The sequence below is a fragment of the Lytechinus pictus genome, chromosome 2 (genome assembly GCF_037042905.1).
Source record: "Lytechinus pictus isolate F3 Inbred chromosome 2, Lp3.0, whole genome shotgun sequence".
Classification (NCBI taxonomy): domain Eukaryota; kingdom Metazoa; phylum Echinodermata; class Echinoidea; order Temnopleuroida; family Toxopneustidae; genus Lytechinus; species Lytechinus pictus.
The window spans coordinates 43,685,522-43,698,654 of NC_087246.1; the positions used below are offsets into that span (position 1 = coordinate 43,685,522).

Here is a 13,133-nt window from a genome sequence, read left to right on the forward strand (position 1 = left end):
ATTAGCTATGTTGTTTACATTGTTAATTTCACTGAGGTCATTCAAGAGTCTTCTAAAATTAGACTGCTCTAGAAATTGGCAGAATGTTCTTTTTGTAGACAATACTTGCAGAAAAGTGAATACTAGAAGCTTCCAGAATAGTGAATAATTTATATATATAAGCTGGCAGTTTCTTCAAGGAGATCATCAGATCAGTACTTAGAGTTTCACACCAAACTTTAAGTCAGAGCATAGTTTATTTCCAACTGGAATACAATATTTATCTTCTGTGGAATTATTTGCACGCCATCAATGAACTGTTTGCAGTTTCTTTGAGAGAGGAATTCTCAGTTCTCATCGAGATAATCAAACTGTTTTAATAAACACTGTTCAAACCATGGATTGCTGAAATTGACTGTTAATCATTCTCAACATCGTCTTCATGGACATTTCAACTGGTTACAGTGACTCTTGTTATTCATCGTGCTTCAACATCAATTTCATCATCGCCATCATTGTGAACTTTAATTTAAGGAAACTTCGCCAACCAACTTGGATTTTATCTGGATTAAATACTGGACTATCATAACTTTGGATTGCACATCTGACACTTCAGGAGATGTAAGATTATTATTATTTTTTATTTATTTGTGTATGGTTAATTATTTCCTGTAAATAAAAAATAAAGGAAATCAAATTTAAAACTAAATTTTCATTGTTATTTGTTGCAGTATCGTAATAACATGTTTTATTATAAATTATATTAATGATTAAGTCATGCTGATTTTCTTTCAGAGTCTCAAGATCATTCTTTTGGCAGTGTCTCTGGGAAGCACAGAGAGTTTGGTAGAACACCCTGCTTCAATGACACACGGTAGTTATTACATGACAGAAGAAGAAAGATTGGCTGGAGGAATAACAGATGGACTCATTAGAATCAGGTATTAAGGGATATCAGAAGGAAGGGAGAAGGGGAAAAGAGAGACAAGGGGAGGGGTAAGCGAGAGGTATTGGTGTATGAGAGGGAGTGTGTGAAGTGAGAGAGAAGGTGAGAAAAGGGGATAAATACAGAGATGAAAGATGGCATATTGTAAGTCTTACAAAGAAGATATTGCGAGTAATAATTGAGCATGAATAATCTAACCGGTATGATTTTAGAGGCATATTCTTCCACAATGACGAGGTAGTGGGAAATAACCTACCTGAAACAACGTGATAGCTCAGGGGTTTCAAATTCTGGTGTTACTTGGCGTACTAGTGCCCTTTTTGTAAGACATTTTATCCCCTTTACCAGGTCCTTCCAAGAGGACCTTAACCCTAATTTAATGAGACTATTCTAGACTATTTCAGACTGACCCCCCCCCCCCCCCATCGGATCTTGGCTGCTGATCACACGATCGGTGTGAAAATTTGCATGCACGTAGAGCCGGATGTAAACTACAAGTCTGTGTTGTAAAATTTTCAAAAAGACTATTGTTTATATTTTTCAGTATAATTAAATGCAAGTTAGTGTATGAAATTTAGTTTTTACCTTTAACTCACTTTAAATAGCTGGTAGAATGCTTATGGTTGGTGAGAATATCAATTTTGAAATTTGTTACAAAAATCTACAAAAAATTTGGCAAAACATAATTGATTTCTTATGTATTTTATTGTTTTGCAAATTTCTTATTTATTTCTTTTTTTCTAACTTTTGTTTTTCATTGATTTTTCGATGAACTTTGTCTGGGACTCTTTTGCACTCATAAATAGCATAAAATAAATCGGTTTAATCCGGCAAAAATAAAAAATTCATACTTTTATGATTTTTGGTTGAAAACAATATTTGCATTGACTTTGTACATGTTTTTAGCAATTTTTTGGTCTGACATACACTTACAAACTTTTAAAAATTTCAGAACCACGTACTCGGGCATCGCAAATGTGATCTCAAAAGATGCGCAAGACTTGAAAGTAAAAATTCATTGAGCTCTGCGGTAAGAGAAATTGCATGGTGGCATTGTCACTAAATTCGTCGAGAGGGAGTCAAATTTGACCTCCAACCCCCACCCTTAAATTAGAGTTTAGCCTTTGGTCCTTTGCTTGCTTGCTTACAAGCATACATGCTTCCTTCGAAATCAGGTTTTAAAATACCATAATTAATCATTTCAAGAAACATTAAGGGATTATAGTTCGGAAATCCCTAGATTGTTGCATTAAATTATCAGATATTGTATAATGGATTGATAGGCTTTGAGTAGTAAACTACCGGTAGTAAAAAACACTTGACACCTCACAATTCCCATTTTAAGGAAAAAAATATGTCATGAACACATAATCATTATATACAGTATCTTCTCCCAATTAATTTGATACCATATTCATGTGGTATGTCTTCACGCTTAGATAATCAGTAGGTATTCTTTGCAGTGATGTAAATTTTGATTTGCGCCAAAGTAAGGCATGACTGCAATGAATGAATCCAGATGCAAATGATTTTATAATCCTACATGAGTTAGAAAACATATTTGGAAATCCCTTTTCAATGAAATTAACTCGAGAATCAATACTAAAAAGTGTTTATTTAACAATTATAATTTAAATTATTGAAAATGTGCTTTGAAATGGATGTTAATGCAATCGTAGTAGGATAATGACATTCAAATCTGGATTCATTCATTGCAGTCATACCTTACTCTGGCGCAAATCAAAATTTACATCACTGCAAAGAATACCTCCTGATGATCCAAGCGTTAACACATACCACATAAATATGGTATCAAATTATTTGGGAAAACATACTCTTTCCAGCCAAATATAATGATTAAGCGTTTATGACATATTTATTCCTTGAAATGGAGATTTGTGAGGAGTCAAGTTTTTTTTTACTCAGACGGTATAATACACAGTATATATAACACGCTTTTCCAAATGGTCCAAAGCGCTCACAATTTCAATTTACCTAATGTATATAAAAACAAATATATGTACACAATGACAAACATATGATAACAGTTGCCTAAAAACAAAAAAGTTTTTAGGGACTTCTTGAATTATTCAATTGTTGGGGATTGTCTTAATGTGAGAGGGAATTAGTTCCATTCCATTGAGGATGCAACAGTATTAAAAGTTTCTTTCTCAGGTCAGTTTTCGTTAGATATGTCAACTTAAGTGGGTCTTCACAGGATCTATTGTGGCAGCCCTCTGTCTTAGAACGGATGCTGGAGGGCCGACCTGTCCCTTGGCTCTATCACCTTCATCCAAGGATGAACTAACCATCCTTTATGCAAGCAGTTTCCTTATAGTTGTATACATGACATTAAGTAGAGACCCAGGCATGTTCCATTTTCCCAAAATACATGGGGGTGGAGAGTTAAGAGGTATAACTGTGAACAGGCGAATTATAGAATATGTAATTTCTATTGGAGCCAGGCGCGTAGCCAGGGTGGGGGCGAACTGTGAACAGGTGAATTATAGAATAAGTAATTTCTATTGGAGCCAGGCGCGTAGCCAGGTGGGGGCAGTTGCCCCCCCCAAAAAAAAAACCTCCCCAAAAAGAAAAAAAAAAGAAGGGAAAAAAGAGAGGAGAAAAGGAAAAGGGAAGGGAGGAAAGATAGCTTTGTGTTTTTTTTTTCTTTTTATTCTTTTTTTTTTCTCTAAAGAGAAACTCCTTCACTCTTGCTCTAAATTTATATATGAATTTTCCTTTGCTGCGCCCGGTTAAATGACAATATTGAAGTTCTCCATTGTTTCCCCCACCCTTTCTCTAACCCTGTTTTTCCACCTCAGCTATATGTGTTTCTTGCTATTTAAAGTTCAAATGTATATATATTAGGGCATGGAATTAGAGTTAGGTTGGGCCGAAGTATATGAAGTTATCTTCTTTTTTTTTTATTGATCGCGCAACTTCTGGTCAGGTTGGCTCCGGGCGGGTAAAATCTTCATATCAAATTTCACCTCCATAAAGTCAACTTCTCCCGCTTTTCAGCTCATTACTAAACAACCATAATTTTGGGGCAAACAGGTTCCTAATTTAAAAAGAGGAAGGTATAAAATTTGTGACGTATTAAATAAAAAGGTACAATATTTTTTATCAAATTCTATCAAGCTTCATGTCATGTCCCTGCACATTCATCTCCTGTCCTGTTTTGCGCCCTCAGTTTGAAATTTTGAATGACACTTAAGTTTCTTTATAATTCAAAATTAAGCACTTCAGGATAAGTCAAAGAAATTAGGCATCCTTTTTCATATAATTTCAATAAATCACAGAAGTTTCAACTATTTGCGCACTATTTTCCTTGTAATGAAGTTCAATAGTCTTAGAAAATCAATTGAATTAGAGCCGATGGGGTATTAGAGATATCTGCATTTGATGAAACGTCCGCCCTTTGAAATTTCAGAGTTTCATTGCTCTGCGCGGGGAGGAATATCATCCTCACGGCATATACACTTCTCCTCTGTTTTGCGAGTTAAAGATATGCACTGTCGCTAAATTGTTTGTAATCAAATCTGATCTTTCCAAGGGAAGTATTCAATATATCTCTGAGAATACCCTTTTCTCGGGACCCTTTTCATGGCAAAAAAATTTGATAAAACGCTTTAGCTTCTGCGCTTCAGGCAGGGTTATTTTAATTTCCTCCATTGTATTCCTTGTTTGTGCGTTCACAATCACTTTTGAAAACAAGGTTCAAAATCACAATATAGTCAACTGAATTGGAGCTGATATAGGTACTAGAGACAAGAGAGACGGCTCCTTTTCATTTTGATATATGAAACACCAAAAGCTTCGCGCGGGAGGGAAAAACTCCCCCTCCCTGCACCCACCCCCTAGGGAGCGCGCGAAGCGCGCTCCGCAAGTGTTGGCACGCTTTGCGTGCATTTACCGCCCCCTCCAAAATGAAATCCTGGCTACGCGGTTGATTGGAGCTGTATAAACTCTATGGGGTGGCTTATAGTGTAGTAGTCAATTGAGATTCTATTTATTACAGTTTGGAGCCAATGACTTAACAATTGTCATAGTTTAATTATAATATATATCGTCAGTCAACATCTCATTCAAATTGTCATAATTATAACCTACACCAATTATCTGAAATCATTTCTGCAGTAGAAATTAAGCAAGCAATATTGGATCCAATCCTTTTTGTGATTCAGTCCAGTTGGAGAGGAGCAGGGAGGTTGTCCTCCGAGTTTGACCTGAGCCAGCGTTGAAGTGACGATATCACAGAGAAACTCTGTATAATCTCCGAGAGCTGCCTTATGCAGTGTGTTGCGTCTGTAATTAAGCTCTTGTGCACCAAAAGCGCCCTCTGTGATTAATGCAAGATAACCAAAACCATAACAGGCTAGTTGGTTCACTATTCTATTTGATTTTCTATTACTTTTCAGTGTCGGAATTGAGAACATTGATGACATCATACAGGACATTGAGCAAGCATTGGCTAAGGTTTAAAGAACCAACTCAAAGAGGATCATGAAACAACCTTCGATGCTATTCAATTCTTAATTGAATTACTGAGAGATTGAACCAGTGACAGAAATACTGGGTATACAGGAATAGATGCTAAAAATCCACAATAATTTTGAATACTGCCAAACTATAATGCTGCAATAACTCAGAAAACTATGTTGTATTGTATGTAGCCTTGCTGCAATACAATATTGTTTTCTTATCAAAGACTTTAACTTTATTTGATTTCAGTTGTAAGTTAGGCAATTTTTTATAATGAAGAAAGGAGCAAAGCTACTTGATTATCCATGCACTACCGAGTATCAAATATAATTTTATTTCAAGTAATTTTGACTTTATATTTCATATTGCATTGTACATAGTAGAGCAATAGGGTATATCCTCGTGTAAACAAATTCCTTAGGAATAATGGCTTCTAACATAATGATTATGATTCATATAATTTTAAGCTTCTGAATACCTACATGTTGGGTATAGTATGCCCCCCCAAAAAAAAAAAATAATAATAATAATGAATAAATAGATATATAATAATGATAAATTTGATAAAATAGAAAAATATTATCCAAGTAGAAAACATATGTCAAATGCCTCTGGCAGTCTCGCCTGCATTATGTGAATCAATATGACAGCAGTGCTGACTTTAAAATAAACTTTTGAATAATTATTCACAAAAAAATGCATATTTCATTGTTCAGTGTTTTTATCAGTGATTAAATTATACAATTAGTAGTATTAAAATTAGTAACTGTTCCCTTTTGATAACTTAGAATATTTTAGTTGAAATATTTGTTTATTTATGTTACTAAGTATTATTATCTTTGACTTAGATTTTGACTTTATTTTCATGTATGATATGATGATTTATGTTGTTCTTTAAGTTTTCATCAGGTCATTGATGAAAAACAGTTTTGTGCTGATCTTTTGAACCTGAATAAATATGTTCTAATAAATAAATAAATAAATAAATATGATATTGATAATAAAATAGTATGTTCATTTACCAATAATGACCTTGATCATGCATTTGTCATATTCCATCACTAGGCTTGTTTTGTCATGGATCAAAAGTAACTTGGAAGATAAATGTGACTTCTTAGCATAGCCCATTACTTACCTTAGAAAAAAAGTTTGATCATTGTTTTAGTGCTTTGGACCAATTACAGTTCATCATTATACTATGCTTGAATAGTATTGCTTTGTGATCCATCTTGAATGAAATTATATATTTCACCATGATGTGCACCATGATTTCACTTTGTATCCTTTCATATTCATTGATATAAATGTATTGATTATCTTGATTATTATGGTATATTAGCCTTCTACGAATTTGGTTGCATGTCTGTTTGGTTAGAAATTACGTCTTTTTATGTCTCCGTTTAAGTAGGTGGTGCCAGGTTGCCCATCCTTCCATCTGTTCTGTTTTTGTGATAACTCAAAAAACCATTTGACAGATTGACTTAATATTTGGATAATTTATGCATGTGGGAGTGGACTGATTAGTTTTGGAAGTATGGAGGTCAGAGATTAAAGGTTACAGAGGTCATGTACATCTTAAATGCTTTGTTCTCTCAAGAACAAAGCATTCTCAAGAACCGATATACATATCAGCTTCATTATGTATTCATATTAGAGTGATCTTTTGCAGGTCGCAAGGTCAAGGTTCGAGGTCAATTTGGTATAAAGTATGCAATAAAATTCTGATCTGGCAATGACAGAAACTAAATTTTGAGCGTGTGCAATCGAGAATCCATGTAGTTTAAATTTGTTTCTTGAAATGCTTTCAGATTTTGTTAAAATTGCATGTACTATATTACCATAGCAATGTGGTACCATAGCAATGTCTATATTACCATGTCTATATTACCATAGCAATGTCTTTCATCAACCCTACTTTGAATGATAGCCTTGCATAATGGCAGTTTGGTTTGTCCCATTTCAGTAAGAGTTCATCACCATGATAAAACTGAATTCATGTAGACTAATATACATTATATTCAAGTTCAGTGTTTAATTGTGATATTTTTGTTCTACAAAGTAGAAAGTGAAAAAAGAATATTTGAAACTGAAATATCTTTTATAATTTCCTTTTTCAGTGTCCACATGCTGGAATTTGAAATCTTCACAAATTGAATGTTATTTCATGTTTTTTGTTCCTTGCAAGATCTCTGTTTAGCTTTCTTCATGCAATTGGGAATTAGTTTCAGATTGTTCTCTATATTCTAGTGATAAGACTAAAGTACATTAACTCTTTGCCAGCAACTGACAGGATCGCTCCGCCACATTAACCCGAAAAGGACTGGGCTATTTGAGATGTATCGAGGACTGGCGAGGACCTTCTGATCTCGGCCGTTGAAATTTTCATGCACATTCTTTACCACATAAACTACAAGCTAGTATAAAAAAAATTCTGAAAATAATTATTTTTTATTTATTATGAATAAAATATGTAAATTTATTCATGGAAAACTTTATTTGCCTAATAACACCAAATTTCACTGCAAATTATTATTCTTTTTTGCAGATGTTATCTTTGTAATCTAATATAAAGGTTTCCACATAGAAAAATTGCGAAAGCCAATGTTTCCTTATGTATTTCTTTGTTTTTAGAATTTATGTATTTCTTTGTTTTTTCATCTTTTGTTTTTCAATGTTTTTTTCAATGGAAAGTATTCCAGACCATTTAACAACTAAACTTGACCCTAAATTAATAAAGCAGACCAATTAGAACGAAAAATAACAGTCCGGCAGCCCAGGAGATTTATTCAACCGAAAGCAGGACAAGCAAATGACCCCATAGCTGGATGGCATGGACCCTGAAGTTTACAAAAATGCATTGCTGCCGGGTTTTATCCGTGGTCTTCATGCCGAAATGACGTAATCTATGTCGTCACTATAAAATGGCCCTATTTCACCATTTCTTGGGAATTAGTTTCAGATTGTTCTCTATATTCTAGTGATAAGACTAAAGTACATTAACTCTTTGCCAGCCACTGACAGGATCCCTCCGCCACATTAACCCGAAAAGGACTGGGCTATTTGAGATATATCGAGGACTGGCGAGGACCTTCTGATCTCGGCCGTTGAAATTTTCATGCACATTCTTTACCACATAAACTACAAGCTAGTATAAAAAAAATTCTGAAAATAATTATTTTTTATTTATTATGAATATAATATGTAAATTTATTCATGGAAAACTTTATTTGCCTAACAACACCAAATTTCACTGCAAATTATTATTCTTTTTTGCAGATGTTATCTTTGTAATCAAATATAAAGGTTTCCACATAGAAAAATTGCGAAAGCCAATTTTTCCTTATGTATTTCTTTGTTTTTAGAATTTATGTATTTCTTTGTTTTTTCATCTTTTGTTTTTCATTGTTTTTTTCAATGGAAAGTATTCCAGACCATTTAACAACTAAACTTGACCCTAAATTAATAAAGCAGACCAATTAGAACGAAAAATAACAGTCCGGCAGCCCAGGAGATTTATTCAACCGAAAGCCGGACAAGCAAATGACCCCATAGCTGGATGGCATGGACCCTGAAGTTTACAAAAATGCATTGCTGCCGGGTTTTATCCCTGGTCTTCCCGCCGAAAGGACGTAATCTATGTCGTCACTATAAAATGGCCCTATTTCACAATTTTTTAGGACATTCTACACATAACATGAAGTCAAGGGAGAATATCTCAGCCAAACCATGCTTGTTTTGTATGAAACTTTCAAAATTTATTGTTCAAGTAGTGCAATAAAAGACATGCAAAATTTCATGAACATAAATTATTGTTTACATATGCAAATTATGTCATGAAATTTGCATACCGTATCATTAGTTTGGGAGATTTCTTGCTTAGAAAATTGTCGAAAATCGATTTAGAAATTTATTTTCTTGTTTAGTGAACTTTCTTTTATATATTTCCTGTCAAGCATAATATCGTTCTCTTTATCTATATCTCTACTTTTAGAAAATATATGTCAGTAATTGAAAATGACATTATAGACTGTGAATTCAGCCCCCTTTTCAATATGGTACGTACATAGAAATTGTTGGTTTGGGCCTATTTTCACCATATAGCTGAGGTGTGCGAACGATATGCCTACTTTATTGATGTTTCCTGTATTTTACATGATATTAAATCTTCCAGACAGCATATTTTCATCTTCATTATGTCTCTACAGATAAATAAATTATTTCAGCAAAGATTATAGGGCAGTCTATAGGCTACATTTTCAGCCTAGTTTTCAACAATGAACCTATACCATGTATGACTGCATTATTGTAGCAGAGTCGGAAATGGGGGTTCCTGTGCACCATCAAAATATATTTTCAATCAACGTTTTTGTATTGCCTGAAGTGTCTAGTTAATGAATCTTGATGCTCCCTTTGCAAAATCGTGTCCCACGGGGTTCAAAATTGATATCTTCGGCGGCCCTCTTGGATTTTTTAAATGAATTTTTTTTGCACAGAGTCTGACAATGGGACAATTTTAAATGAATCCGCATTTCACTATAATTTGGATAGTAGAAATCGTTTTCTGGATAGTCCGGTTAATATATTTTGAAGAATTCATCCAAAAATTTTGGTCCAAAATGTCCATGTGCATTGACATCTATCTGTTTTATCTTGCATCGCCTTTGTTGATGTGCTTAACACGCAGAAATGCATGTAGCGATAGAAAGTTGTATATTGTATGAGGGTAAAAGGCGTTTTCTACACAAAGCAACTTTTATAATAATGAAACCTCTTGAAAAAGTTTGAGGATCGAGGCATTGCTCTGCATTTTCATTTTGCATGCAATTACTTTCGGGCACCAAAGCATAGTCCCACAAGAGCCTGTAGAAGGTACCCCACCCTTATCTGTAGCTTGACTATTAAGATATCATGCTTTTCGGAGCCCCCAATGTTGCAAAATGTTGTTTTGGGTATGTGTTTTTTTTTCTTTTAAATCACTTAGTCACAAAAGAGTAGGCTTTTCTCTATCAGCTACATATAAAGAAGTTAGGGCATGGCAAAGCCTACCCCCTCAGGGGGCTGCCAAAGTCACCCAATCCCTTTTTCGGATTTTGCCCATTTCTCTGAAAATTCACCATTTTCGAGAACCATTGAGGCAAAAGGTGTTTCTGCTTTGCAGTAAAGCCACTTTTATTGTTTTGTAACCACATGGAGATGACAAAGAAGGATCTTCTTTATCAGCTTCATATAAAGATGTGCTGGAACACCGAAGCCTTCCCCCTTCAGGGGCTCCCGAACTCTCCCCACCTTTTTTGCCTATGTTCCCTCTTTATTGAAAAAAATGCAGTGTTCGAGCCCCCATTCAGGCAAAAGGGCATTTCTGCTATATAGTAAAGCTAGCTTTGATTTTGGAAACCACTTGGAAATGAAAGAATAGGCTTTTTTTCTATCAGCTACATGTAAAAAAGTGCTGGCACATCGACTTCTACCCTCTTCAGAGGCTCCAAAATTGGCAGAATTTCCCATATATTGGAAAAATACGGAAAAGGGGTCGGTGACTTTGTGAACTCGCTGAGGGGGATAGGCTTTGCTGCGCAATGCCGCAAGCACTTATTAACATCAGATAAAGGAAAGTCTACTCCTTTGTCTCCTAGTAGTTTCAAAACAATAAAACTGGCTTTACTACATAGCAGAAACACTTTTTGCCTCAATGGGGGCTCCAAACTTGCATATTTTCCCATAAACAGGTAAAATATGGAATAGGGGTGGGTGATTTCGGCGATCCCCTAAGGGGGGGTATGCTTCAATATGCCAAGACACTTTATAATGTAGCAGATAGAGGAAACTACTCTTTTTGTCTTCACATAGTTTTAAAGCAAAAGTGGCTTTACTACAAAGCAGAAACACTTTTTGCCTCAATGGGGGCTCAAAAATGGCATATTTTTACATAAATAGGTAAAATACGTAAAAGGGGTGGGTAGCTTCGGCAGTCCCCAGAGGGGATAGGCTTTGCTGCACCAGCACTTCTTTATATGTAGCAGATAGAGGAAATTCAACTCTTTCGTCTCCATGTAGTTTCAAAACAATAAAAGTGGCTTTACTACATTGCAGAAACACATTTTGCCTCAAAGGGGGCTCGAAAATGGCATATTTTCACATAAATGGGTAAAATATGGAAAAGGGGTGGGGGATTTCGGCAGAAACGCTTTTTGCCTCAATGAGAGCTCCAAATTGCATATTTTGCCATAATTGGGTAAAATATGGAAAAGGGGTGGGTGATTTCGGCGACCCCCTAATGGGGTATACTTCAATATGCCAGCACTTCTTTATACGTAGCAGATAGAGGAAACTCTACTCTTTTGTATCCATATAGTTTCAAAACAATAAAAGTGGCTTTTCTACATAGCAGAAACGCTTTTTGCCTCAATGGGGGCTCCAAAATGGCATATTTTCCCATAAATAGGTAAAATACGTAAAAGGGGTGGGTAGCTTCGGCAGTCCCTAGAGGCTTTGATGTATCAGCACTACTTTATATGTAGCAGATAGAGGAAATTCTACTCTTTTGTATCCATATAGTTTCAAAACAATAAAAATGGCTTTTCTACATAGCAGAAACGCTTTTTGCCTCAATGGGGGCTCCAAAATGGCATATTTTCCCATAAATAGATAAAATACGTAAAAGGGGTGGGTAGCTTCGGCAGTCCCTAGAGGCTTTGATGTATCAGCACTACTTTATATGTAGCAGATAGAGGAAATTCTACTCTTTTGTATCCATATAGTTTCAAAACAATAAAAATGGCTTTTCTACATAGCAGAAACGCTTTTTGCCTCAATGGGAGCTCCAAATTGCATATTTTGCCATATTGGGTAAAATACGGAAAAGGGGTGGGTGATTTCGGCGACCCCCTAATGGGGTATACTTCAATATGCCAGCACTTCTTTATACGTAGCAGATAAAGGAAACTCTTTTGTATCCATATAGTTTCAAAACAATAAAAGTGGCTGTTCTACATAGCAGAAACGCTTTTTGCCTCAATGGGGGCTCCAAAATGGCATATTTTCCCATAAATAGGTAAAATACGTAAAAGGGGTGGGTAGCTTCGGCAGTCCCCAGAGGCTTTGATGTATCAGCACTTCTTTATATGTAGCAGATAGAGGAAATTCAACTCTTTCGTCTCCATGTAGTTTCAAAACAATAAGTGGCTTTACTACATAGCAGAAACACTTTTGCCTCAATGGGGGCTCCAAAATGGCATATTTTCACATAAATGGGTAAAATACATAAAAGGGGTGGGTAGCTTCGGCAGTCCCCAGAGGGGATAGGCTTTGCTGTACCAGCACTTCTTTATATGTAGCAGATAGAGGAAATTCAACTCTTTCGTCTCCATGTAGTTTCAAAACAATAAAAGTGGCTTTACTCGATGCAGAAACACATTTTGCCGCAATGGGGGTTCGAAAATGGCATATTTTCACATAAATGGGTAAAATATGGAAAAGGGGTGGATGATTTCGGCGACCCCTTCAGGGGGTATGCTTCAATATGCCAGCACTTCTTTATATTTAGCAGATAGAGAAAATAGTTTCAAAACAAAAGTGGCTTTTCTACATAGAAACGCTTTTTGCCTCAATGGGGGCTCCAAAATGGCATATTTTGCCATAAATGTGTAAAATACGTAAAAGGGGTGGGTAACTTCGGCAGTCCCCAGAGTGCTGTATCAGCACTTCTTTATATGTACCAGATATG

At 35.4% G+C, this 13,133-nt stretch overlaps 1 long non-coding RNA gene across 1 annotated transcript; it reads left to right on the forward strand.

The window, feature by feature from the left end:
• On the forward strand, positions 1–8,639 carry LOC129271610 (uncharacterized). Its single transcript, XR_008585676.2, has 3 exons — positions 1–600; positions 775–920; positions 5,347–8,639. It is a non-coding gene; the product is annotated as an uncharacterized LOC129271610 (long non-coding RNA).
• Positions 8,640–13,133: the final 4,494 nt, after the last annotated feature.